Source organism: Oncorhynchus tshawytscha, unplaced genomic scaffold (assembly GCF_018296145.1).
Source record: "Oncorhynchus tshawytscha isolate Ot180627B unplaced genomic scaffold, Otsh_v2.0 Un_scaffold_16570_pilon_pilon, whole genome shotgun sequence".
Taxonomy (NCBI): domain Eukaryota; kingdom Metazoa; phylum Chordata; class Actinopteri; order Salmoniformes; family Salmonidae; genus Oncorhynchus; species Oncorhynchus tshawytscha.
Window position 1 is genome coordinate 227,501 of NW_024609796.1, and position 27,064 is coordinate 254,564.

Below are 27,064 nucleotides of genomic sequence, written 5' to 3' on the forward strand. Positions count from 1 at the left end.
CCCAAAATCCCGGAGGATCCTCTTGATGGGACTGTCCATATCGGCAGACTGTGATATGGCCATTTCTTGGAGAGACTCCTTCCCCTCCAGGAAACTGTCAAACATGATGACAAGACCACCCCAATGGGTGTTGCTGGGCAGCTTCAATGTGGTGCTCTTATTCTTCTCACTTTGCTTGGTGAGGTAGATTGCTGCTATAATTTGATGACCCTTCACATACCTAACCATTTCCTTGGCTCTCTTCTGCCTTCAGCTCATCTGCAATGTAGAGGCCGGTGTGTCTGTGCTCTTGTAGAATACTGCTTGAGGGGTGGAGATGATGTAGTTAATTATTTCTTGCCCACGAACATTTGACTACCCATCAGAGATGATTGCAATACAGTCTGCTTTCTATATGATTTGATTGACCTTCACTTTAACTCTGCATCCAGCAAATGAGTAGATAAAACATGTCTGGTTGGAGGGGTGTATGCTGGGGGAAGAACATTCAGAAATCTCTTCCGATACACATTGCCTGTGAGCATCAGAGGTGAACCAGTTGCATACAGCTCGAACAAGACATTCATCAGCATTTCTCTGACTACGTTCCTCCATTGAGTCAAAAAAACTTCTGATTCTAGGAGGACTGTGAGCTGTTGATATCGATAAGGTGTCTGATTCATCATTTCCACCTCGAATAGAAGTAGAGGGACTTTTGTCAGAGGTTGCTTGTTGTGAGCGCAGATGGAACTTTTTGCACTTCGTCGTGTATGGATCTGTTGTGGCGGTATGCAAATTGGGAGTGGGTCTAGGGTGTCTGGGATGATGGAGTTAATGTGGGCCATAACCTTCCTCTCAATGCACTTCATTATTAAAGAAGTAAGTGCTACAGGGCGGTAGTCATTGTGGCGTGAAGCCTAAGAGTTCTTGGGAACAGGAATGATGGTGGTCAGTTTAAAACACATAGAAATATAAAAAGAACATAGACTACCCACCCCAACTCACGCCCTGAACAACCTAGCACAAAGACATAAAAAGGAACTAAGGTCAGAACGTGACAGTGTATTTTAATTCTGTTGCATCTCACATGTTTCATTGACCACAACATTCCTCCAGCTGAAAACTAAGCCTTATCTTTTAATGGCTTTGAAATCTCTTGCTTTGATCAAGAAATGTTAACAAAATACCACAGATCAGTGTGACTGATTGGGGGTGGGGTGGGGGGTGTGTGTGTGTGTGTGGGGGGGGGGACAAGTGAGTCACAGTACAAAATCTGATTTGATCCATTTGGCCCCAATGGCATTACCATGAACCAAGGGCTCAAACCAAACCCCTCCTTCTACAGTACAGTAGAAATGATCACATCATATCCAGTACAAGGAGCACCATACCTTCACCATCACCATCCATTACTGTGGAGTTAGTGCTCAGGGTACAACACCTGCTGCGTCTACAGCATGTATGGTCACGTCCCAAACAGCACCCTATTCCCTACATACTGCACCTATGAGCCCTGGTCAAAAGTACTGCACTCTATAGGGAATAGGGTGACAATTAGAACGCATCGAGTATCTATCCTATAGCCTGTGGGGACCGAAGCGGTTTCCCACTGACTCTCTCCCTCAGTCCCACGGCTCTGCTCTACACTCCTACATCCTCATTACGACCTGCTACTGCTGGAGCTATTTCCTCCCTGGATTAAAGCTTCCTTTCTTCTCATCCTCTGCCTACTGTACCAGCTCACACAGAACTATCCAGCCCCACCAAAAAAACTACATCAAGGCTTTGCTACATCAAGGCTTTCATGATAGATACTGGTATCCAGGGAGAGAGTAAAGCACCAGGACTCATGATAGATACTGGTATCCAGGGAGAGAGTAAAGCACCAGGACTCATGATAGATACTGGTATCCAGGGAGAGAGTAAAGCACCAGGACTCATGATAGATACTGGTATCCAGGGAGAGAGTAAAGCACCAGGACTCATGATAGATACTGGTATCCAGGGAGAGAGTAAAGCACCAGGACTCATGATAGATACTGGTATCCAGGGAGAGAGTAAAGCACTAGGACTCATGATAGATACTGGTATCCAGGGAGAGAGTAAAGCACTAGGACTCATGATAGATACTGGTATCCAGGGAGAGAGTAAAGCACCAGGACTCATGATAGATACTGGTATCCAGGGAGAGAGTAAAGCAACAGGACTCATGATAGATACTGGTATCCAGGGAGAGAGTAAAGCACCAGGACTCATGATAGATACTGGTATCCAGGGAGAGAGTAAAGCACCAGGACTCATGATAGATACTGGTATCCAGGGAGAGAGTAAAGCACCAGGACTCATGATAGATACTGGTATCCAGGGAGAGAGTAAAGCACCAGGACTCATGATAGATACTGGTATCCAGGGAGAGAGTAAAGCACCAGGACTCATGATAGATACTGGTATCCAGGAGAGAGTAAAGCACCAGGACTCATGATAGATACTGGTATCCAGGGAGAGAGTAAAGCACCAGGACTCATGATAGATACTGGTATCCAGGGAGAGAGTAAAGCACCAGGACTCATGATAGATACTGGTATCCAGGGAGAGAGTAAAGCACCAGGACTCATGATAGATACTGGTATCCAGGGAGAGAGTAAAGCACCAGGACTCATGATAGATACTGGTATCCAGGGAGAGAGTAAAGCACCAGGACTCATGATAGATACTGGTATCCAGGGAGAGAGTAAAGCACCAGGACTCATGATAGATACTGGTATCCAGGGAGAGAGTAAAGCACCAGGACTCATGATAGATACTGGTATCCAGGGAGAGAGTAAAGCACCAGGACTCATGATAGATACTGGTATCCAGGGAGAGAGTAAAGCAGCTGCCACCGCTGCTGTTTCTGTTTCTGCTGCTGGTTCTGTTTCTGCTGATGCTTCTTCTGTTTCTGCTGCAGGTTTCCTTTCTACTGCCGCTAGTTCTGTTTCTGCTGCTACTAGTTCTGTTTCTACTGCCGCTAGTTCTGTTTCTGCTGCTACTAGTTCTGTTTCTGCTGATGCTTCTTCTGTTTCTGCTGCAGGTTTCCTTTCTACTGCCGCTAGTTCTGTTTCTGCTGCTACTAGTTCTGTTTCTGCTGCTACTAGTTCTGTTTCTACTGCTATTAGTTCTGTTTCTGCTGCTACTAGTTCTGTTTCTGCTGCTACTAGTTCTGTTTCTGTTTCTACTGCTGCTAGTTCTGTTTCTGCTGCTACTAGTTCTGTTTTCTGCTACTTTCTGTTTCTACTGCTATTAGTTCTGTTTCTGCTGCTGCTAGTTCTGTTTCTGCTGCTGCTAGTTCTGTTTCTACTGCTACTAGTTCTGTTTCTGCTGCTGCTAGTTCTGTTTCTGCTGCTACTAGTTCTGTTTTCTGTTCTGCTGCTACTAGTTCTGTTTCTGCTGCTGCTAGTTCTGTTTCTACTGCTGCTAGTTCTGTTTCTACTGCTGCTAGTTCTGTTTCTACTGCTACTAGTTCTGTTTCTACTGCTACTAGTTCTGTTTCTGCTGCTGCTAGTTCTGTTTCTGTTTCTACTGCTACTAGTTCTGTTTCTGCTGCTGCTAGTTCTGTTTCTGCTGCTACTAGTTCTGTTTCTGCTGCTATTAGTTCTGTTCCTGTTTCTACTAGTTCTGTTTCTGCTGCTACTAGTTCTGTTTCTGCTGCTACTAGTTCTGTTTCTGTTTCTACTGCTACTAGTTCTGTTTCTACTGCTGCTAGTTCTGTTTCTGCTGCTACTAGTTCTGTTTCTGCTGCTATTAGTTCTGTTCCTGTTTCTACTGCTACTAGTTCTGTTTCTGCTGCTGCTAGTTCTGTTTCTGTTTCTACTGCTACTAGTTCTGTTTCTGCTGCTGCTAGTTCTGTTTCTACTGCTGCTAGTTCTGTTTCTGCTGCTACTAGTTCTGTTTCTGCTGCTACTAGTTCTGTTTCTACTGCTGCTAGTTCTGTTTCTACTGCTGCTAGTTCTGTTTCTGCTGCTACTAGTTCTGTTTCTGCTGCTACTAGTTCTGTTTCTGCTGCTACTAGTTCTGTTTCTACTGCTACTAGTTCTGTTTCTACTGCTGCTAGTTCTGTTTCTACTGCTACTAGTTCTGTTTCTGCTGCTACTAGTTCTGTTTCTGCTGCTACTAGTTCTGTTTCTGCTGCTACTAGTTCTGTTTCTACTGCTACTAGTTCTGTTTCTGCTGCTACTAGTTCTGTTTCTACTGCTACTAGTTCTGTTTCTGCTGCTCACTAGTTCTGTTTCTGCTGCTGCTAGTTCTGTTTCTGCTGCTCACTAGTTCTGTTTCTACTGCTGCTAGTTCTGTTTCTGCTGCTACTAGTTCTGGTCCTGCTGCTACTAGTTCTGTTTCTGCTGCTGCTAGTTCTGTTTCTACTGCTGCTAGTTCTGTTTCTGCTGCTACTAGTTCTGTTTCTGCTGCTGCTAGTTCTGTTTCTACTGCTGCTAGTTCTGTTTCTGCTGCTACTAGTTCTGTTTCTACTGCTGCTAGTTCTGTTTCTGCTGCTACTAGTTCTGTTTCTACTGGTACTAGTTCTGTTGCTGTTTCTACTCCTGCTAGTTATGTTTCTGCCGCTACTAGTTCTGTTTCTACTGCTACTAGTTCTTTTCTGCTGCTACTAGTTCTGTTTCTACTGCTACTAGTTCTGTTTCTGCTGCTACTAGTTCTGTTTCTACTGCTACTAGTTCTGTTCCTGCTGCTACTAGTTCTGTTTCTCCTGCTGCTAGTTCTGTTTCTGCTGCTACTAGTTCTGTTTCTACTGCTGCTAGTTCTGTTTCTACTGCTACTAGTTCTAAATCTGTTTCTACTGCTACTACTTCTGTTTATGTTTCTACTAGTTCTGTTTCTACTGCTACTAGTTCTGATACTGTTTCTACCCCTGCTAGTTCTAATTATGTTTCTACTGCTACTAGTTCTAATTATGTTTATACTGCTACTAGTTCTGTTCCTGATTCTACTGCTACTAGTTCTGTTCCTGTTTCTACTGCTACTAGTTCTGTTTTTCTGAATCTACTGCTACTAGTTCTGTTTCTACTGCTACTAGTTCTGTTTCTACTGCTACTGCTGCTAGTTCTGTTTCTACTGCTACTAGTTCTGTTTTTACTACTGCTACTAGTTCTGTTTCTGTTTCTACTGCTGCTAGTTCTGTTTCTACAACTAGTTCTGCTTCTACTGCTACTAGTTCTGCCTCTACTGCTACTAGTTCTGTGTCTACTGCTGCTGTTTCTACTGTGACTATTTCTGTTTCTACTGCTACAAATTCTGTTTCTACTGCCACTAGTTCTGTTTTCTGCTGCTACTAGTTCTGTTTCTACTGCTGCTAGTTCTGTTTCTACTGCTACTAGTTCTGTTTCTGCTGCTACTAGTTCTGTTTCTGCTGCTACTAGTTCTGTTTCTGCTGCTACTAGTTCTGTTTCTGCTGCTACTAGTTCTGTTTCTGCTGCTACTAGTTCTGTTTCTACTGCTACTAGTTCTGTTTCTGCTGCTACTAGTTCTGTTTCTACTGCTACTAGTTCTGTTTCTGCTGCTACTAGTTCTGTTTCTGCTGCTGCTAGTTCTGTTTCTGCTGCTACTAGTTCTGTTTCTACTGCTGCTAGTTCTGTTTCTGCTGCTACTAGTTCTGGTCCTGCTGCTACTAGTTCTGTTTTCTGCTGCTAGTTCTGTTTCTACTGCTGCTAGTTCTGTTTCTGCTGCTACTAGTTCTGTTTCTGCTGCTGCTAGTTCTGTTTCTACTGCTGCTAGTTCTGTTTCTGCTGCTACTAGTTCTGTTTCTACTGCTGCTAGTTCTGTTTCTGCTGCTACTAGTTCTGTTTCTACTGGTACTAGTTCTGTTGCTGTTTCTACTCCTGCTAGTTATGTTTCTGCCGCTACTAGTTCTGTTTCTACTGCTACTAGTTCTTTTCTCTACTAGTTCTGTTTCTACTGCTACTAGTTCTGTTTCTGCTGCTACTAGTTCTGTTTCTACTGCTACTAGTTCTGTTCCTGCTGCTACTAGTTCTGTTTCTCCCTGCTGCTAGTTCTGTTTCTGCTGCTACTAGTTCTGTTTCTACTGCTACTAGTTCTGTTCCTGTTTCTACTGCTACTAGTTCTAAATCTGTTTCTACTGCTACTACTTCTGTTTATGTTTCTACTAGTTCTGTTTCTACTGCTACTAGTTCTGATACTGTTTCTACCCCTGCTAGTTCTAATTATGTTTCTACTGCTACTAGTTCTGTTTCTGTTTCTACTGCTACTAGTTCTGTTTCTACTGCTGCTAGTTATGTTCCTGTTTCTACTGCTACTAGTTCTGTTTTTCTGAATCTACTGCTACTAGTTCTGTTCTACTGCTACTAGTTCTGTTTCTACTGCTACTGCTGCTAGTTCTGTTTCTACTGCTACTAGTTCTGTTTTCTACTGCTACTGCTACTAGTTCTGTTTCTGTTTCTACTGCTGCTAGTTCTGTTTCTACAACTAGTTCTGCTTCTACTGCTACTAGTTCTGCCTCTACTGCTACTAGTTCTGTGTCTACTGCTGCTGTTTCTACTGTGACTATTTCTGTTTCTACTGCTACAAATTCTGTTTCTACTGCCACTAGTTCTGTTTCTACTGCTGCTAATTGTGTTTCTACTCCTACTAGTTCTGTTTCTACTGCTACTACTTCTGTTTATGTTTCTACTAGTTCTGTTTCTACTGCTACTAGTTCTGATACTGTTTCTACCCCTGCTAGTTCTAATTATGTTTCTACTGCTACTAGTTCTGTTTCTGTTTCTACTGCTACTAGTTCTGTTTCTACTGCTGCTAGTTCTAATTATGTTTATACTGCTACTAGTTCTGTTCCTGATTCTACTGCTACTAGTTAGTTATGTTCTGTTTTTTTCTACTGCTACTAGTTCTGTTTTCTGAATCTACTGCTACTAGTTCTGTTTGTACTGCTACTAGTTCTGTTTCTACTGCTACTGCTGCTAGTTCTGTTTGTACTGCTACTAGTTCTGTTTTCTACTGCTACTGCTACTAGTTCTGCCTCTACTGCTACTAGTTCTGTGTCTACTGCTGCTGTTTCTACTGTGACTATTTCTGTTTCTACTGCTACAAATTCTGTTTCTACTGCCACTAGTTCTGTTTCTACTGCTGCTAATTGTGTTTCTACTCCTACTAGTTCTGTTTCTACTGCTGCTAGTTCTGTTTCTACTGCTACTAGTTCTGTTGCTACTGCTGCTAATTCTGTTTCTACTGCTACTAGTTCTGTTGCTGATTATACCGCTACTAGTTCTGTTTATACTCCTACTAGTTCTGTTTCTACTGCTGCTAGTTCTGTTTCTACTGCTGCTAGTTCAGTTTCTGTTTCTACTGCTACTGCTGCTAGTTCTGTTTCTACTGCTACTAGTTCTGTTTCTGTTTCTACTGCTACTAGTTCTGTTCTACTGCTACTAGTTCTGTTTCTACTGCTACTAGTTCTGTTTCTACTGCTACTAGTTCTGTGTCTGCTGCTACTAGTTCTGTTTCTGCTGCTACTAGTTCTGTTTCTACTGCTGCTAGTTCTGTTCCTACTCCTACTAGTTCTGAATCTGTTTCTACTGCTACTAGTTCTGTTTCTGCTGCTACTAGTTCTGTTCCTGCTGCTACTAGTTCTGTTTCTACTGCTGCTAGTTCTGTTTCTGCTGCTACTAGTTCTGTTTCTACTGCTGCTAGTTCTGTTTCTACTGCTACTAGTTCTAAATCTGTTTCTACTGCTACTACTTCTGTTTATGTTTCTACTAGTTCTGTTTCTACTGCTACTAGTTCTGAATCTGTTTCTACTGCTACTAGTTCTGTTTCTGTTTCTACTAGTTCTGTTTCTACTGCTACTAGTTCTGAATCTGTTTCTACTGCTGCTAGTTCTAATTATGTTTTTACTGCTACTAGTTCTGTGTCTACTGCTGCTAGTTCTAATTATGTTTCTACTGCTACTAGTTCTGTTTCTGATTCTACTGCTACTAGTTCTGTTCCTGTTTCTACTGCTACTACTTCTAAATCTGTTTCTACTGCTACTACTTCTGTTTATGTTTCTACTAGTTCTGTTTCTACTGCTACTAGTTCTGAATCTGTTTCTACTGCTACTAGTTCTGTTTCTGTTTCTACTAGTTCTGTTTCTACTGCTACTAGTTCTGATACTGTTTCTACCCCTGCTAGTTCTAATTATGTTTCTACTGCTACTAGTTCTGTTTCTGTTTCTACTGCTACTAGTTCTGTTTGTACTGCTGCTAGTTCTAATTATGTTTATACTGCTACTAGTTCTGTTCCTGATTCTACTGCTACTAGTTCTGTTCCTGTTTCTACTGCTACTAGTTCTGTTTTTCTGAATCTACTGCTACTAGTTCTGTTTTTTTGAATCTACTGCTACTAGTTCTGTTTCTACTGCTACTAGTTCTGTTTTCTACTGCTACTAGTTCTGTTTCTGTTTCTACTGCTGCTAGTTCTGTTTCTACTGCTGCTAGTTCTGTTTCTACAACTAGTTCTGCTTCTACTGCTACTAGTTCTGCCTCTACTGCTACTAGTTCTGTTTCTACTGCTGCTGTTTCTACTGTGACTATTTCTGTTTCTACTGCTACAAATTCTGTTTCTACTGCTACTAGTTCTGTTTTTCTGAATCTACTGCTACTAGTTCTGTTTCTACTGCTACTAGTTCTGTTTCTACTGCTACTGCTGCTAGTTCTGTTTCTACTGCTACTAGTTCTGTTTTCTACTGCTCCTGCTACTAGTTCTGTTTCTGTTTCTACTGCTGCTAGTTCTGTTTCTACAACTAGTTCTGCTTCTACTGCTACTAGTTCTGCCTCTACTGCTACTAGTTCTGTTTCTACTGCTGCTAATTGTGTTTCTACTCCTACTAGTTATGTTTCTGTTTCTACTCCTACTAGTTCTGTTTCTACTGCTGCTAGTTCTGTTTCTACTGCTATTAGTTCTGTTGCTACTGCTGCTAATTCTGTTTCTACTGCTACTAGTTCTGTTGCTGTTTATACCGCTACTAGTTCTGTTTCTACTGCTGCTAATTCTGTTTCTACTCCTACTAGTTCTGTTTCTACTGCTGCTAGTTCTGTTCCTACTGCTACTAGTTCTGAATCTGTTTCTACTGCTACTAGTTCTGTGTCTGCTGCTACTAGTTCTGTTTCTCCTGCTGCTAGTTCTGTTTCTGCTGCTACTAGTTCTGTTTCTACTGCTGCTAGTTCTGTTTCTACTGCTACTAGTTCTAAATCTGTTTCTACTGCTACTACTTCTGTTTATGTTTCTACTAGTTCTGTTTCTACTGCTACTAGTTCTGATACTGTTTCTACCCCTGCTAGTTCTAATTATGTTTCTACTGCTACTAGTTCTGTTTCTGTTTCTACTGCTACTAGTTCTGTTTCTACTGCTGCTAGTTCTAATTATGTTTATACTGCTACTAGTTCTGTTCCTGATTCTACTGCTACTAGTTATGTTCCTGTTTCTACTGCTACTAGTTCTGTTTTTCTGAATCTACTGCTACTAGTTCTGTTTCTACTGCTACTAGTTCTGTTTCTACTGCTACTGCTGCTAGTTCTGTTTGTACTGCTACTAGTTCTGTTTTCTACTGCTACTGCTACTAGTTCTGTTTCTGTTTCTACTGCTGCTAGTTCTGTTTCTACAACTAGTTCTGCTTCTACTGCTACTAGTTCTGCCTCTACTGCTACTAGTTCTGTGTCTACTGCTGCTGTTTCTACTGTGACTATTTCTGTTTCTACTGCTACAAATTCTGTTTCTACTGCCACTAGTTCTGTTTCTACTGCTGCTAATTGTGTTTCTACTCCTACTAGTTCTGTTTCTACTGCTGCTAGTTCTGTTTCTACTGCTACTAGTTCTGTTGCTACTGCTGCTAACTCTGTTTCTACTGCTACTAGTTCTGTTGCTGATTATACCGCTACTAGTTCTGTTTATACTCCTACTAGTTCTGTTTCTACTGCTGCTAGTTCTGTTTCTACTGCTGCTAGTTCAGTTTCTGTTTCTACTGCTACTGCTGTTAGTTCTGTTTCTACTGCTACTAGTTCTGTTTCTGTTTCTACTGCTACTAGTTCTGTTTCTACTGCTACTAGTTCTGTTTCTACTGCTACTAGTTCTGTTTCTGCTGCTACTAGTTCTGTTTCTGCTGCTACTAGTTCTGTTTCTGCTGCTACTAGTTCTGTTTCTACTGCTGCTAGTTCTGTTCCTACTCCTACTAGTTCTGAATCTGTTTCTACTGCTACTAGTTCTGTTTCTACTGCTACTAGTTCTGTTCCTGTTTCTACTGCTACTAGTTCTGTTTCTACTGCTGCTAGTTCTGTTTCTGCTGCTACTAGTTCTGTTTCTACTGCTGCTAGTTCTGTTTCTACTGCTACTAGTTCTAAATCTGTTTCTACTGCTACTACTTCTGTTTATGTTTCTACTAGTTCTGTTTCTACTGCTACTAGTTCTGAATCTGTTTCTACTGCTACTAGTTCTGTTTCTGTTTCTACTAGTTCTGTTTCTACTGCTACTAGTTCTGAATCTGTTTCTACTGCTGCTAGTTCTAATTATGTTTTTACTGCTACTAGTTCTGTGTCTACTGCTGCTAGTTCTAATTATGTTTCTACTGCTACTAGTTCTGTTTCTGATTCTACTGCTACTAGTTCTGTTCCTGTTTCTACTGCTACTACTTCTAAATCTGTTTCTACTGCTACTACTTCTGTTTATGTTTCTACTAGTTCTGTTTCTACTGCTACTAGTTCTGAATCTGTTTCTACTGCTACTAGTTCTGTTTCTGTTTCTACTAGTTCTGTTTCTACTGCTACTAGTTCTGATACTGTTTCTACCCCTGCTAGTTCTAATTATGTTTCTACTGCTACTAGTTCTGTTTCTGTTTCTACTGCTACTAGTTCTGTTTGTACTGCTGCTAGTTCTAATTATGTTTATACTGCTACTAGTTCTGTTCCTGATTCTACTGCTACTAGTTCTGTTCCTGTTTCTACTGCTACTAGTTCTGTTTTTCAGAATCTACTGCTACTAGTTCTGTTTTTTTGAATCTACTGCTACTAGTTCTGTTTCTACTGCTACTAGTTCTGTTTTCTACTGCTACTAGTTCTGTTTCTGTTTCTACTGCTGCTAGTTCTGTTTCTACTGCTGCTAGTTCTGTTTCTACAACTAGTTCTGCTTCTACTGCTACTAGTTCTGCCTCTACTGCTACTAGTTCTGTTTCTACTGCTGCTGTTTCTACTGTGACTATTTCTGTTTCTACTGCTACAAATTCTGTTTCTACTGCTACTAGTTCTGTTTTTCTGAATCTACTGCTACTAGTTCTGTTTCTACTGCTACTAGTACTGTTTCTACTGCTACTGCTGCTAGTTCTGTTTCTACTGCTACTAGTTCTGTTTTCTACTGCTCCTGCTACTAGTTCTGTTTCTGTTTCTACTGCTGCTAGTTCTGTTTCTACAACTAGTTCTGCTTCTACTCCTACTAGTTCTGCCTCTACTGCTACTAGTTCTGTTTCTACTGCTGCTAATTGTGTTTCTACTCCTACTAGTTATGTTTCTGTTTCTACTCCTACTAGTTCTGTTTCTACTGCTGCTAGTTCTGTTTCTACTGCTACTAGTTCTGTTGCTACTGCTGCTAATTCTGTTTCTACTGCTACTAGTTCTGTTGCTGTTTATACCGCTACTAGTTCTGTTTATACTCCTACTAGTTCTGTTTCTACTGCTGCTAGTTCAGTTTCTGTTTCTACTGCTACTGCTGCTAGTTCTGTTTCTACTGCTACTAGTTCTGTTTCTGTTTATACTGCTAATAGTTCTGTTTCTACTGCTACTAGTTCTGTTTCTACTGCTACTAGTTCTGTTTCAACTGCTACTGCTACTATCTCTGTTTCTACTGCTAGCTACTGCAACTAGTTATGTTTCTGTTTCTACTGCAGATAGTTCTGTTTCTACTACTACTGCTACTAGTTCTGTTTATGCTGCTACTAGTTATGTTTCTGTTTCTACTGCTGCTAATTCTGTTTCTGCTAGTTATGTTTCTGTTTATACTGCTACTAGTTCTGTTTCTACTGCTACTAGTTCTGTTTCTACTGCTGCTAGTTTTGTTTTTACTGGTACTAGTTCTGTTTTTGTTTCTACTGCTGCTAATTCTGTTTCTGCTAGTTATGTTTCTGTTTCTACTGCTACTCGTTTCTGTTTCTACTGCTACTGCTACTAGTTATGTTTCTGTTTCTACTGCAGATAGTTCTGTTTCTACTACTACTGCTACTAGTTCTGTTTATGCTGCTACTAGTTATGTTTCTGTTTCTACTGCTGCTAATTCTGTTTCTGCTAGTTATGTTTCTGTTTATACTGCTACTAGTTCTGTTTCTACTGCTACTAGTTCTGTTTCTACTGCTGCTAGTTTTGTTTTTACTGGTACTCGTTCTGTTTTTGTTTCTACTGCTGCTAATTCTGTTTCTGTTTCTACTGTTGCTGCTAGTTCTGTTTCTGTTTCTACTGCTACTAGTTCTGTTTCTACTGCTACTGCTGCTAGTTCTGTTTCTACTGCTACTGCTGCTAGTTCTGTTTCTACTGCTGCTAGTTCTGTTTCTACTGATGCTACAGCTAGTTCTGTTTCTACTGCTGCTAGTTCTGTTTCTACTGCTGCTGCTGCTAGTTCTGTTTCTACTGCTGCTAGTTCTGTGTCTACTGCTACTGCTGCTAGTTCTGTTTCTACTGCTACTGCTGCCAGGTTCTGTTTTTACTGCTGTTAGTTCTGTTTATGTTTCTACTGCTGCTACTTCTGTTTCTACTGCTGCTAGTTCTGTTTCTGTTTCTACTGCTGCTAGTTCTGTTTCTGTTTCTACTGGTACTAGTTATGTTTCTACTGCTACTAGTTCTGTTTCTGTTTCTACTGCTACTAGTTCTGTTTCTACTGCTGCTAGTTCTGTTTCTGTTTCTACTGCAGATAGTTCTGTTTCTACTGCAGATAGTTCTGTTTCTACTGCTGCTAGTTCTGTTTCTGTTTCTACTGGTACTAGTTCTGTTTCTACTGCTGCTAGTTCTGTTTCTGTTTCTACTGGTACTAGTTATGTTTCTACTGCTGCTAATTCTGTTTCTGTTTCTACTGCTACTAGTTCTGTTTCTACTACTCCTAGTTTTGTTACTACTGGTACTAGTTCTGTTTCTACTGCTGCTAATTCTGTTTCTGTGTCTACTGCTACTAGTTCTGTTTCTACTACTGCTAGTTTTGTTACTACTGGTACCAGTTCTGTTTCTACTGCTGCTAATTCTGTTTCTGTTTCTACTGCTACTAGTTCTGTTTCTACTGCTACTAGTTATGTTTTCTACTGCTACTAGTTCTGTTTCTGCTGCTATTAGTTCTGTTTCTACTGCTACTAGTTATGTTTTCTACTGCTACTGCTGCTAGTTCTGTTTCTACTGCTGCTAGTTCTGTTTCTGCTGCTATTAGTTATGTTTCTGCTGCTATTAGTTATGTTTCTGCTGCTATTAGTTCTGTTTCTGCTGCTACTAGTTCTGTTCTACTGCTACTGCTGCTAGTTCTGTTTCTACTGCTACTAGTTATGTTTTCTACTGCTACTGCTGCTAGTTCTGTTTCTGCTGCTATTAGTTATGTTTTCTACTGCTACTAGTTCTGTTTCTGCTGCTATTAGTTCTGTTTCTACTGCTACTAGTTATGTTTTCTACTGCTACTAGTTCTGTTTCTACTGCTGCTAGTTCTGTTTCTACTGCTACTAGTTCTGTTTCTACTGCTGCTAGTTCTGTTTCTGCTGCTATTAGTTATGTTTCTGCTGCTATTAGTTCTGTTTCTGCTGCTAGTTCTGTTTCTGCTGCTATTAGTTATGTTTCTGCTGCTATTAGTTCTGTTTCTGCTGCTACTAGTTCTGTTCTACTGCTACTAGTTCTGTTTCTGCTGCTACTAGTTCTGTTTCTACTGCTACTAGTTCTGTTTCTACTGCTACTAGTTCTGTTTCTACTGCTGCTAGTTCTGTTTCTGCTGCTACTAGTTCTGTTTCTGCTGCTACTAGTTCTGTTTCTGCTGCTACTAGTTCTGTTTCTACTGCTACTAGTTCTGTTTCTACTGCTACTAGTTCTGTTTCTACTGCTGCTAGTTATGTTTCTGCTGCTATTAGTTCTGTTTCTGCTGCTATTAGTTATGTTTTCTACTGCTACTAGTTCTGTTTCTACTGCTACTAGTTCTGTTTCTACTGCTGCTAGTTCTGTTTCTGCTGCTATTAGTTATGTTTCTGCTGCTACTAGTTCTGTTTCTGCTGCTATTAGTTCTGTTTCTACTGCTACTAGTTATGTTTTCTACTGCTACTAGTTCTGTTTCTACTGCTACTAGTTCTGTTTCTACTGCTGCTAGTTCTGTTTCTACTGCTGCTAGTTCTGTTTCTGCTGCTATTAGTTCTGTTTCTACTGCTACTAGTTCTGTTTCTACTGCTGCTATTAGTTCTGTTTCTACTGCTACTAGTTCTGTTTCTACTGCTGCTAGTTCTGTTTCTACTGCTGCTAGTTCTGTTTCTGCTGCTATTAGTTCTGTTTCTGCTGCTGCTAGTTCTGTTTCTACTGCTATTAGTTATGTTTTCTACTGCTACTAGTTCTGTTTCTGCTGCTATTAGTTCTGTTTCTACTGCTACTAGTTATGTTTTCTACTGCTACAAGTTCTGTTTCTACTGCTACTAGTTCTGTTTCTACTGCTGCTAGTTCTGTTTCTACTGCTACTAGTTCTGTTTCTACTGCTACTAGTTCTGTTTCTACTGCTGCTAGTTCTGTTTCTACTGCTACTAGTTCTGTTTCTACTGCTGCTAGTTCTGTTTCTGCTGCTATTAGTTATGTTTCTGCTGCTATTAGTTCTGTTTCTGCCGCTACTAGTTCTGTTTCTGCTGCTATTAGTTATGTTTCTGCTGCTATTAGTTCTGTTTCTGCTGCTACTAGTTCTGTTTCTGCTGCTACTAGTTCTGTTCTACTGCTACTAGTTCTGTTTCTACTGCTACTAGTTCTGTTTCTACTGCTACTAGTTCTGTTTCTGCTGCTATTAGTTATGTTTCTGCTGCTATTAGTTATGTTTTCTACTGCTACTAGTTCTGTTTCTACTGCTACTAGTTCTGTTTCTACTGCTGCTAGTTCTGTTTCTGCTGCTATTAGTTATGTTTCTGCTGCTACTAGTTCTGTTCTACTGCTACTAGTTCTGTTTCTACTGCTACTAGTTCTGTTTCTGCTGCTATTAGTTCTGTTTCTGCTGCTATTAGTTATGTTTCTGCTGCTACTAGTTCTGTTTCTGCTGCTATTAGTTCTGTTTCTGCTGCTATTAGTTATGTTTCTGCTGCTACTAGTTCTGTTCTACTGCTACTAGTTCTGTTCTACTGCTATTAGTTCTGTTTCTGCTGCTATTAGTTCTGTTTCTGCTGCTATTAGTTCTGTTCTACTGCTATTAGTTCTGTTTCTGCTGCTATTAGTTATGTTTCTGCTGCTACTAGTTCTGTTCTACTGCTACTAGTTCTGTTCTACTGCTATTAGTTCTGTTTCTGCTGCTATTAGTTATGTTTCTGCTGCTACTAGTTCTGTTCTACTGCTACTAGTTCTGTTCTACTGCTATTAGTTCTGTTTCTGCTGCTATTAGTTCTGTTTCTGCTGCTACTAGTTCTGTTCTACTGCTACTAGTTCTGTTCTACTGCTATTAGTTCTGTTTCTGCTGCTATTAGTTATGTTTCTGCTGCTACTAGTTCTGTTCTACTGCTACTAGTTCTGTTCTACTGCTATTAGTTCTGTTTCTGCTGCTATTAGTTCTGTTTCTGCTGCTACTAGTTCTGTTCTACTGCTATTAGTTCTGTTTCTGCTGCTATTATTTCTGTTTCTGCTGCTATTAGTTATGTTTCTGCTGCTATTAGTTATGTTTCTGCTGCTATTAGTTATGTTTTCTACTGCTACTAGTTCTGTTTCTACTGCTACTAGTTCTGTTTCTACTGCTACTAGTTCTGTTTCTGCTGCTACTAGTTCTGTTTCTACTGCTACTAGTTCTGTTCTACTGCTACTAGTTCTGTTCCTACTGCTACTAGTTCTGTTTCTACTGCTACTAGTTCTGTTTCTGCTGCTACTAGTTCTGTTTCTACTGCTATTAGTTCTGTTTCTGCTGCTATTAGTTCTGTTTCTACTGCTACTAGTTCTGTTTCTGCTGCTACTAGTTCTGTTCTACTGCTATTAGTTCTGTTTCTACTGCTATTAGTTCTGTTTCTGCTGCTACTAGTTCTGTTTCTGCTGCTATTAGTTCTGTTTCTGCTGCTATTAGTTCTGTTTCTGCTGCTACTAGTTCTGTTTCTGCTGCTATTAGTTCTGTTTCTGCTGCTACTAGTTCTGTTTCTGCTGCTATTAGTTCTGTTTCTGCTGCTACTAGTTCTGTTTCTGCTGCTATTAGTTCTGTTTCTGCTGCTACTAGTTCTGTTTCTGCTGCTACTAGTTCTGTTTCTGCTGCTATTAGTTCTGTTTCTACTGCTACTAGTTCTGTTTCTGCTGCTGCTAGTTCTGTTTCTACTGCTACTAGTTCTGTTTCTGCTGCTACTAGTTCTGTTCTACTGCTATTAGTTCTGTTTCTGCTGCTATTAGTTCTGTTTCTGCTGCTATTAGTTATGTTTCTGCTGCTATTAGTTATGTTTTCTACTGCTACTAGTTCTGTTTCTACTGCTACTAGTTCTGTTTCTACTGCTACTAGTTCTGTTTCTGCTGCTACTAGTTCTGTTTCTACTGCTACTAGTTCTGTTCTACTGCTACTAGTTCTGTTTCTGCTGCTACTAGTTCTGTTCCTGCTGCTACTAGTTCTGTTCCTGCTGCTACTAGTTCTGTTCCTGCTGCTACTAGTTCTGTTCCTGCTGCTACTAGTTCTGTTTCTACTGTTGATAGTTCTGTTTCTGTTTCTACTTCCACCACTGCTGCTAGTTCTGCTGCTACTGCTGTTGCCTGGGCAGTTCTCGCTCTACCTGGCCTAGTTATTCAACAGCTATCCCCTCTCCTCACAAGAACACTAATCACAGCCCTGCCCGACACTTAATCAGTTCAAGACTAATGGGAATTCACCCCTCTGCTCCGTAATATGTTCAGGGGACAGACAGACAGCAGTCCTCCTGTAAGTCAGTGCTCAGCAGTAGTCAGCGTTTCCCAGCTCCGGTTCTCCAGTACCCCCACCAGCACACATTTCTGTTGTAACCCGGGACAAACATACCTCATTCAACTCCTTTAGGGCCTGATGATTAGTTGAATCAGGTGTGCTTGTCCAGGGCTACAATAAAAATGAGGACTGGAGTTGGGAAACCCTGTGTTAGATGCTGTACTGATTACTTAATAACCACCATGCCTTGGCTTGTTGTGGTGATCAGATGACAGAAGAATACCTTTGTCTCTATGGCAACCTACGGTACAGTGCTACTGTACACATTGGGGCATTGCCATTCAGCGCACCTGACGTCTTGGCATGTTATAGTAGGAGAGGCAGCAATAATACCTGCATAAAGCAGGGCATGGCAAATCACATTCATCTCTAACTATAGCAGAGTTCTGGGAATTAGCATTCAGTCAGTGTAGCCTTAAATCACATTCATATTCATCACACATCCAAACACAGCCATCATCAACAGAAAGACCTCTAAAAAACACTGAGATGAACACTGGTTAAAAAGGCTCTACCTAGAAGCACCTAGTGTGCATAACATATCTGCTGTGTGTACACAGTACATACTTGGGAGTGGAGGGTGTTGAGCATAAACACAGGCGCCCCGGGCCCAGCATAGGGGGATGCAGCCACTCCTCTCCATGATGGCCGCAGCAGCGCCTGCCTTTCTATCCCACCACCAGACCCTGCGGCCTGAACCAGCCCCAGGCTCCCTGACCCTGTCCCCTTCCACAACCGCATAGAGGCCAGGCCAGGCTGCTGCTTCTTCCTCTGCCCCTGTGGACCCCGGCACAGCCCCTCTCCGCTCCTCACAGCCCCTACCGCTGCCCCCCTCGGAGGAGGAGGAGGAGAAGACGTCAAGGGAGCAACTCAGTGAAATCCTCAAGAGGTTTTAATCCTAACATCCACCTTGCCTGACAGACAGGCTGTTTCCGGGTCAGAGGTGTTTGGTGTCACTCCAAAAGGGAGAGAGAGGGAGAGAGAGAGAGAGAGAGGGAGAGAGAGAGAGAGGGAGAGCGAGACAGACAGACAGACAGACAGACAGACAGACAGACAGACAGACAGACAGACAGACAGACAGACAGACAGACAGACAGACAGACAGACAGACAGACAGACAGACAGACAGACAGACACGGAGAGAGAGAGACAGACAGACAGACAGACAGACAGACAGACAGACAGACAGACAGACAGACAGACAGACAGACAGACAGACAGACAGACAGACAGACAGACAGACACGGAGACAGACAGACAGACAGACAGACAGACAGACAGACAGAGACAGAGACAGAGAGAGAGAGAGAGAGAGAGAGACAGACAGACAGACAGAGACGGAGACAGAGAGACAGGAGATCAATATGGGACAGGTCTGTGTTGTCAGCTCCTTATCTTCCGATTCCTCTTCAGCGTTGGCTTCCAGCCTCTAAATAAATCCCTCCGCGTGCCTCTGCACAGCCTTGTAAATTAATCAAGCCCGGGAGGCAGCTGACTTGGAAAACAGTGTAGTAGAAGACACAGAGGAGGCAAAAAACCAAAACAATCCTTCAGTTAGTTGAGCACTACAACCGCCTGTCTACTCCGATGTGACAGCCTTGTAATCCAGGACAAGCTGCTGCTGCTGCTGTTGCTGTTAAACCCTGCTGCCGAGTCGGCTGTGTCAGGAGGGAGTGTGAGCTGGGTTTGTGTGTGACTCAGAGAGAGAGAGAGGTAGAGGTAGGGAGAAAGTGAGGGAGGCGGGAGGCAGGGTGGGAGGAAGGGAGGAGAGAGAGGGAACCTCATTTAGGGAACTACACTCAGCTCTTCTCCTGTTTACAAAATGGACAGCGGCTCTTACATCCAGGGTCATGACTAGCGTTCAGTTCATTAGCAAACTATATCTCTTCTTCCTCCTCCTCTTTCTCCTCCTTACAACAAGGTCTGCCCCTATGCCTCTGGCTATCAATCAAAACATGTCCCTCCCTCTCTCATTTCCTCCCTTCTTCCTCTCCTCCTCTCTCCTATATGCTTTCCATTTGCAGCATTCCATTTTCCTCCAAGGTGTAAGACAGGTGAGGAATATTGATGACGTTACATAAGATGTTTTCAGTGATATGAAAAGTAACTCTGCAATGCTATCACCATCCTAGTGAATGTCTGGGATCAGATACTGGATCTGTGGTGTGATGAGGTCACAGCTATCTCCCTGTCTTAGTGGCAATGGAGCCTTTTGATTCCACCAATCACACAACAGAACAGAGGTTCTATGGAATAACGTCATAATGCATGAATTAGGCCTAGACTATTACATACACAAGCAGTTCTAAACCTGCTGCAAAACACAATGGTATCATCAAGCTTAGATTATTTAAATCAGCCGGGGGGTCAAATTCATTCCATGGAGGGCCTAGCATCTCCTAGACAACCAGGTGAGGAGAGTTCCTTACTAATCAGTGATCTTCCTTAGTTCATGAATCATGTACAACGGGGGAGTGAAAACCCCCTGACACTTGGGGAATGAGTTTGACAGATGATTGACCCAGAAAACGATAGTTTGATGTGTTTAGTCACTCCACTCAATTGAAGCTCTGTGAACAGACAGACAGCCTGGTTTGTACCCACTGACTACCTCAACAGCTCTACAGGATGGTGCTGTTCTATAGTTTTTAGAATCCAGCACAGACCTACATTATTCACCATAGAGAGAGGAGAGGGATCTGGTTGTCATTGGGTTCTTTCACAGTACAGGCCTTCCGTCTATAGTACATCCTTTCAAAGAGGAGTATTTTTCCACATGCACCCAGTATAAATTGAATATGTATGATCAATTCCTCTCAAGGGGTGCTACATCAATTCCTCATTTTCAGCGAGCGCATTAACACACTTTAAGGCTTCATCCAAAAAGGCACCTTGGTCCCTTTATAGTACACTACTTTAGATCAGGGCCCATAGGGCTCTGGTCAAAAGTAGTGCACTATATAGGGAATTTGGGACATGGTGTGCGACCAACAAAATGTTTTAATTGCTGCAATTACCATGACAATTATTCAAGATGTCTGTAAAACTAAAGAAGAACAAATAACAATATTAATTGTGGCTGTGAATCACCCCGACATAAAAACAACAAACCCAATCAAGAGACAAATCTCACTCTACTCATTACACACATCACACACAGGCAGTTCTATGGTCCCTTTAAACATTCAGAAGTGAGTGTGTGTGTGTGTGTGTGTGTGTGTGTGTGTGTGTGTGTGTGTGTGTGTGTGTGTGTGTGTGTGTTTTGCAACATGTTTTTCTGGGCCTGTAGCTGAAACAAAGAGAGAGTAGATTGCACCTGCCATGAACAGCGTTCATTATGTAACCAAGCAGTGATTTATCACAGCCAGATCTAGCCTAGCTCTCCACAAACTACAACCTTCCACTAAATCACACTAACCTCCAAGCAACGCCAAGGTGCTGCAGCACTGCAAATCTGTATTTTTGGACACCGATTTGGCAGATTTTTTTTACACCTTTATTTAATCTTTATTTAACTAGGCAAGTCAGTTAACAACACATCCTTATTTTCAATGACGGCCTAGGAACAGTGGGTTAACTCCCTGTTCAGGGGCAGAACGACAGATTTTCACCTTGTCAGCTCGGGAAATCAATCTTGCAACCTTACAGTTAACTAATCCAACGCCCTAACCACCTGATTACATTGCACTCCACGAGGAGCCTGCCTGTTACGCGAGTGCAGTAAGCCAAGGTAAGTTGCTAGCTAGCGTTAAATTGTAAAAAACAATCAATCAATCATAATCACTAGTTAACTACACATCGTTGATGATATTACTAGTTTATCTAGTGTGTCCTGCGTTGCATATAATCGATGCGGTGTGTATCGTTGCTCCAATGTGTACCTAACCATAAACATCAATCTTCTTAAAATCAATACACACAAGTATATATTTTTAAACCTGCATATTCAGCTAAAAGAAATCCAGGTTAGCAGGCAATATTAAGCAGGTGAAATTGTGTCATTTCTCTTGTGTTCATTGCACGCAGAGTCAGTGAATATGGAACAGTTAAGGCCGCCTAATTTGCCAGAATTGTACGTAATTATGACATAACATTGACGGTTGTGCAATATAACAGGAATATTTAGACTTATGGATGCCACCCATTAGATAAAGAAAGAATAAACGTCTTGTTTTCGAGATGATAGTTTTGTATTTCTGTGTGTTATGTTATAACTAAGTCTATGATTTGATAGATCAGTCTGACAGAGCGATGGTAGGCAGCAGCAGGCTCGTAAGCATTCATTCAAACAGCACTTTCGTGTATTTTTCCAGCAGCTCTTCAATGTGCTTCTGCACTGTTTATGACTTCAAGCCTATCAACTCCCGAGATTAGGCTGGTATAACCGATGTGAAATGGCTAGCTAGTTAGCGGGGTGCGCGCTAATAGCGTTTCAAACGTCACTCACTCTGAGACTTGGAGTGGTTGTTCCCTTGCTCTGCATGGGTAATGCTGCTTCAAGGGTGGCTGTTGTCCATGTGTTCCTGGTTCGAGCCCAGGTAGGAGCGAGGAGAGGGACGGAAGCTATACTGTTACACTGGCAATACTAAAGTGCCTATAAGAACATCCAATAGTCAAAGGTTAAGGAAATACAAATGGTATAGAGAGAAATAGTCCTATAATTCCTATAATAACTACAACCTAAAACTTCTTACCTGGGAATATTGAAGACTCATGTTAAAAGGAACCACCAGCTTTCATATGTTCTCGTGTTCTGAGCAAGGAACTTAAACGTTAGCTTTCTTACATGGCACAAATTGCACTTTTACTCCAACACTTTTTGCATTATTTAAACCAAATTGAACATGTTTCATTATTTATTTGAGGCTAAATTGATTTTATTGATGTATTATATTAAATTAAAAATAAGTGTTCATTCAGTATTGTTGTAATTGTCATTATTACAAAATTTTTTTACAAATCGGCATCGGTATCGGCTTTTTAGCGGCCCTCCAATAATCGGTATTGGCATTTTATGGCCCTCCAATAATCGGTATCGGCTTTTTAATGGTCCTCCAATAATCGGCACCGGCTTTTTATGGTCCTCCAATAATCGACATCGGCTTTTTATGGGCCCCCAATAATTGGCAGCAGCTTTTTAATGACCCTCCAATAATCGGCATCGGATTTTTTATGGTCCTCCAATAATCGGCATCGGCTTTTCACGGTCCCCCAATAATCGGTATCGGCGGTTCATGGGCCCCCAATAATCGGTATCGGCTTTTTATGGCCCCCCAATAATCAGTATCGAGTTTTTGGGTCCCCCAATAATCGGTATCGGCTTTTTATGGTCCCCCATTAATCGGCAGCGACTTTCTAATGGGCCCCCAATAATCGGCATCGGCTTTTTAATGGCCCCTCAATAATCGGCATCGGCCTTTTATGCCCCCAATAATCGGTACCGGGATAGGTTTTTTTGGGGGTCCCCCAATAATCGGTAGCGGCTTTTTTTTGGGGTCCCCCAATAATCGGCACCAGCTGTAGTTTTTGGGCCCCCCAATAATCGGTATCGGCTTTTTTCGGGTCCCCCAATAATCAGTATCGGCATTGAAAAATCATAAGCTGTGGACCTCTAATCTAAACCCTGGTAAAAGTGTTGGTATGTACTGTATAACTAATGCCAGATGATTCATACTCTGTTTATACTGCACCCCATTCAAGAGGACGTCAGTCTGTCAGATGATACCGGCTTTTGGTGCAGTTATCCAGTCTTGGCCAGGCCACGACTCTCCAATACTGCTGACTGACTATGGATCAACACAAGCACTCAGCTAGATGTTATTTAACTATACACAACTAACCACTTAACCTGTCTGTCCTCACAGCCACCTCCGTCCTAACCCTGTGAGTACAGAGAGAATTTAGAGATGTTTCCACTGATAGTCTGTCGCAACACACTCGCACAGGGAACATGGCTGCCTCCGAGACCTAGATATCAGGTTATTAACCCCATTATGTCTAGAATAATGGGCTCCAGCTCCACACATACATACAGTACCTTCAGAAAGTATTCATACCCCTTCACTTATTCAACATTTTGTTGTGTCGCAGCCTGAATTCAAAATGGATTCAATCGATTTCCTCTCACCCATCTACACACAATACTCCATAATGACAAAGTGAAAATCCTATTCACACCCTTGAGTCAATATCGACCAGATTCACCTTTGGCAGAGATTACAGCTGTGAGTCTTCCTGGGTAATCCTCTAAGAGCTTTGCACACCTGGACTGTACAATATTTACACATTACATTATTATTTTTAATATTCTTCAAACTCTGTCAAGTTGGTTGTTGATCATCGCTGGACCAGGCTGGTCACAAGAAAGAGCCTTCGATTTGGGACATGTGAAAAGGTCCTGAGGATGTGGATATGTGCCTTTGTTGGAGCTACATAAATAAATAAATAAATAAATAACAATAAAAAATAACACAATGGCACAACGAACTCACAAGGCCCTGAGCCAGAGCACACTGCTTAGACCCCTGCTCCACGGCAGTTCACAACGAACTCACAAGGCCCTGAGCCAGAGCACACTGCTTAGACCCCTGCGCCACAGCAGTTCACAACGAACTCACAAGGCCCTGAGCCAGAGCACACTGCTTAGACCCCTGTGCCACAGCAGTTCACAACGAACTCACAAGGCCCTGAGCCAGAGCACACTGCTTAGACCCCTGCTCCACGGCAGTTCACAACGAACTCACAAGGCCCTGAGCCAGAGCACACTGCTTAGACCCCTGTGCCACGGCAGTTCACAACGAACTCACAAGGCCCTGAGCCAGAGCACACTGCTTAGACCCCTGCTCCACGGCAGTTCACAACGAACTCACAAGGCCCTGAGCCAGAGCACACTGCTTAGACCCCTGTGCCACGGCAGTTCACAACGAACTCACAAGGCCCTGAGCCAGAGCACACTGCTTAGACCCCTGCTCCACGGCAGTTCACAACGAACTCACAAGGCCCTGAGCCAGAGCACACTTCTTAGACCCCTGTGCCACGGCAGTTCACAACGAACTCACAAGGCCCTGAGCCAGAGCACACTGCTTAGACCCCTGCTCCACGGCAGTTCACAACGAACTCACAAGGCCCTGAGCCAGAGCACACTGCTTAGACCCCTGCGCCACGGCAGTTCACAACGAACTCACAAGGCCCTGAGCCAGAGCACACTGCTTAGACCCCTGCGCCACAGCAGTTCACAACGAACTCACAAGGCCCTGAGCCAGAGCACACTGCTTAGACCCCTGCGCCACAGCAGTTCACAACGAACTCACAAGGCCCTGAGCCAGAGCACACTGCTTAGACCCCTGTGCAACGGCAGTTCACAACGAACTCACAAGGCCCTGAGCCAGAGCACACTGCTTAGACCCCTGCGCCACAGCAGTTCACAACGAACTCACAAGGCCCTGAGCCAGAGCACACTGCTTAGACCCCTGCGCCACAGCAGTTCACAACGAACTCACAAGGCCCTGAGCCAGAGCACACTGCTTAGACCCCTGCGCCACAGCAGTTCACAACGAACTCACAAGGCCCTGAGCCAGAGCACACTGCTTAGACCCCTGTGCCACAGCAGTTCACAACGAACTCACAAGGCCCTGAGCCAGAGCACACTGCTTAGACCCCTGCGCCACGGCAGTTCACAACGAACTCACAAGGCCCTGAGCCAGAGCACACTGCTTAGACCCCTGCGCCACGGCAGTTCACAACGAACTCACAAGGCCCTGAGCCAGAGCACACTGCTTAGACCCCTGCGCCACGGCAGTTCACAACGAACTCACAAGGCCCTGAGCCAGAGCACACTGCTTAGACCCCTGCGCCACAGCAGTTCACAACGAACTCACAAGGCCCTGAGCCAGAGCACACTGCTTAGACCCCTGCGCCACGGCAGTTCACAATTCTCTCACAAGCAGGAAGAGTACTTGATGATATTGAATGAAAAAAGCACATTTAACCTTTGAGTTGTTTCTGTTTAAACCCTGTAAACACGTGAAAATAACTCTGTAACAACACAGAATTACCCTGTAAACACACAGAATTACCCTGTAAACACACAGAATTACCCTGTAAACACACAGAATTACCCTGTAAACACACAGAATGAATGGGTCAAAAATGTACGTTCATCCAATTACGGCAATACGAAGTGAAACTATGAGAACAGGCTGTGCTAGCCAGCCATGTTGAGGTCTTGCCATAGATTTTCAAGCCGATTTAAGTCAAAACTGTAAGTCTGGTGAGAAATTAAATAGCTATCAAACTGGAAGAGATTTTCATTCCTTCATTCCTTTGCAGAGATGTTTACTGCAACTAATACTGATATTTTCCAATAGATAATTTTCTCCAGTACATGTTGTTCAAACAATTAAATATTGATGAAGAATCAGAGAGAAATGCTGATTGCAGGAGATTGCAGGAGATGAAGACAGCCCCATCATGCCTTTAGCTTCAGCCATGGGCCCCCTCCAGGAAGCTAACAGAGTCACATAGCTGTATGTACTGTATAGGGAACAACATGTAGAATAGCTGTATGTACTGTATAGGGAACAACATGTGGAATAGCTGTATGTACTGTATAGGGAACAACATGTAGAATAGCTGTATGTACTGTATAGGGAACAACATGTAGAATAGCTGTATGTATTGTATAGGGAACAACATGTGGAATAACTGTATGTACTGTATAGGGAACAACATGTAGAATATCTGTATGTATTGTATAGGGAACAACATGTAGAATATCTGTATGTATTGTATAGGGAACAACATGTGGAATAACTGTATGTACTGTATAGGGAACAACATGTAGAATAGCTGTATGTATTGTATAGGGAACAACATGTGGAATAGCTGTATGTACTATATAGGGAACAACATGTGGAATAGCTGTATGTACTATATAGGGAACAACATATAGAATAGCTGTATGTACTGTATAGGGAACAACATGTAGAATAGCTGTATGTATTGTATAGGGAACAACATGTAGAATAGCTGTATGTATTGTATAGGGAACAACATGTAGAATATCTGTATGTATTGTATAGGGAACAACATGTGGAATAACTGTATGTACTGTATAGGGAACAACATGTAGAATATCTGTATGTATTGTATAGGGAACAACATGTGGAATAGCTGTATGTACTATATAGGGAACAACATATAGAATAGCTGTATGTACTGTATAGGGAACAACATGTGGAATAGCTGTATGTATTGTATAGGGAACAACATGTGGAATAGCTGTATGTATTGTATAGGGAACAACATGTGGAATAGCTGTATGTATTGTATAGGGAACAACATGTAGAATAGCTGTATGTACTGTATAGGGAACAACATGTGGAATAGCTGTATGTATTGTATAGGGAACAGCATGTAGAATAGCTGTATGTACTGTATAGGGAACAACATGTAGAATAGCTGTATGTATTGTATAGGGAACAACATTCGGAATAGCTGTATGTACTGTATAGGGAACAACATGTGGAATAGCTGTATGTATTATATAGGGAACAACATGTGGAATAGCTGTATGTACTGTATAGGGAACAACATGTAGAATACAATCTGGCTGCACTCATCTAGAGCAAGTCTAGGTGCAGTTTGTCCTTTTTCTATAATAACTACACACACTCAACCAGCACTTCACACATAGCACTATTAACTTTAAATTACAGAATCTTTACTGCCAGGGTAAAATACACATAGCACTATTAACTTTAAATGACAGAATCTTTACTGCCAGGGTAAAATACACATAGCACTATTAACTTTAAATGACAGAATCTTTCCTGCCAGGGTAAAATACACATAGCACTAATAACTTTAAATGACAGAATCTTTACTGCCAGGGCAAAATCCCCCGGTACATACCAGCGTAGTATGATGATATCCTGGAAATATCTGCAAG

At 42.1% G+C, this 27,064-nt stretch overlaps 1 pseudogene; it reads right to left on the bottom strand.

Moving 5' to 3' along the window:
- Window positions 1-27,064, bottom strand: part of LOC112242167 — a 169,034-nt pseudogene that overhangs the window by 125,817 nt on the left and 16,153 nt on the right.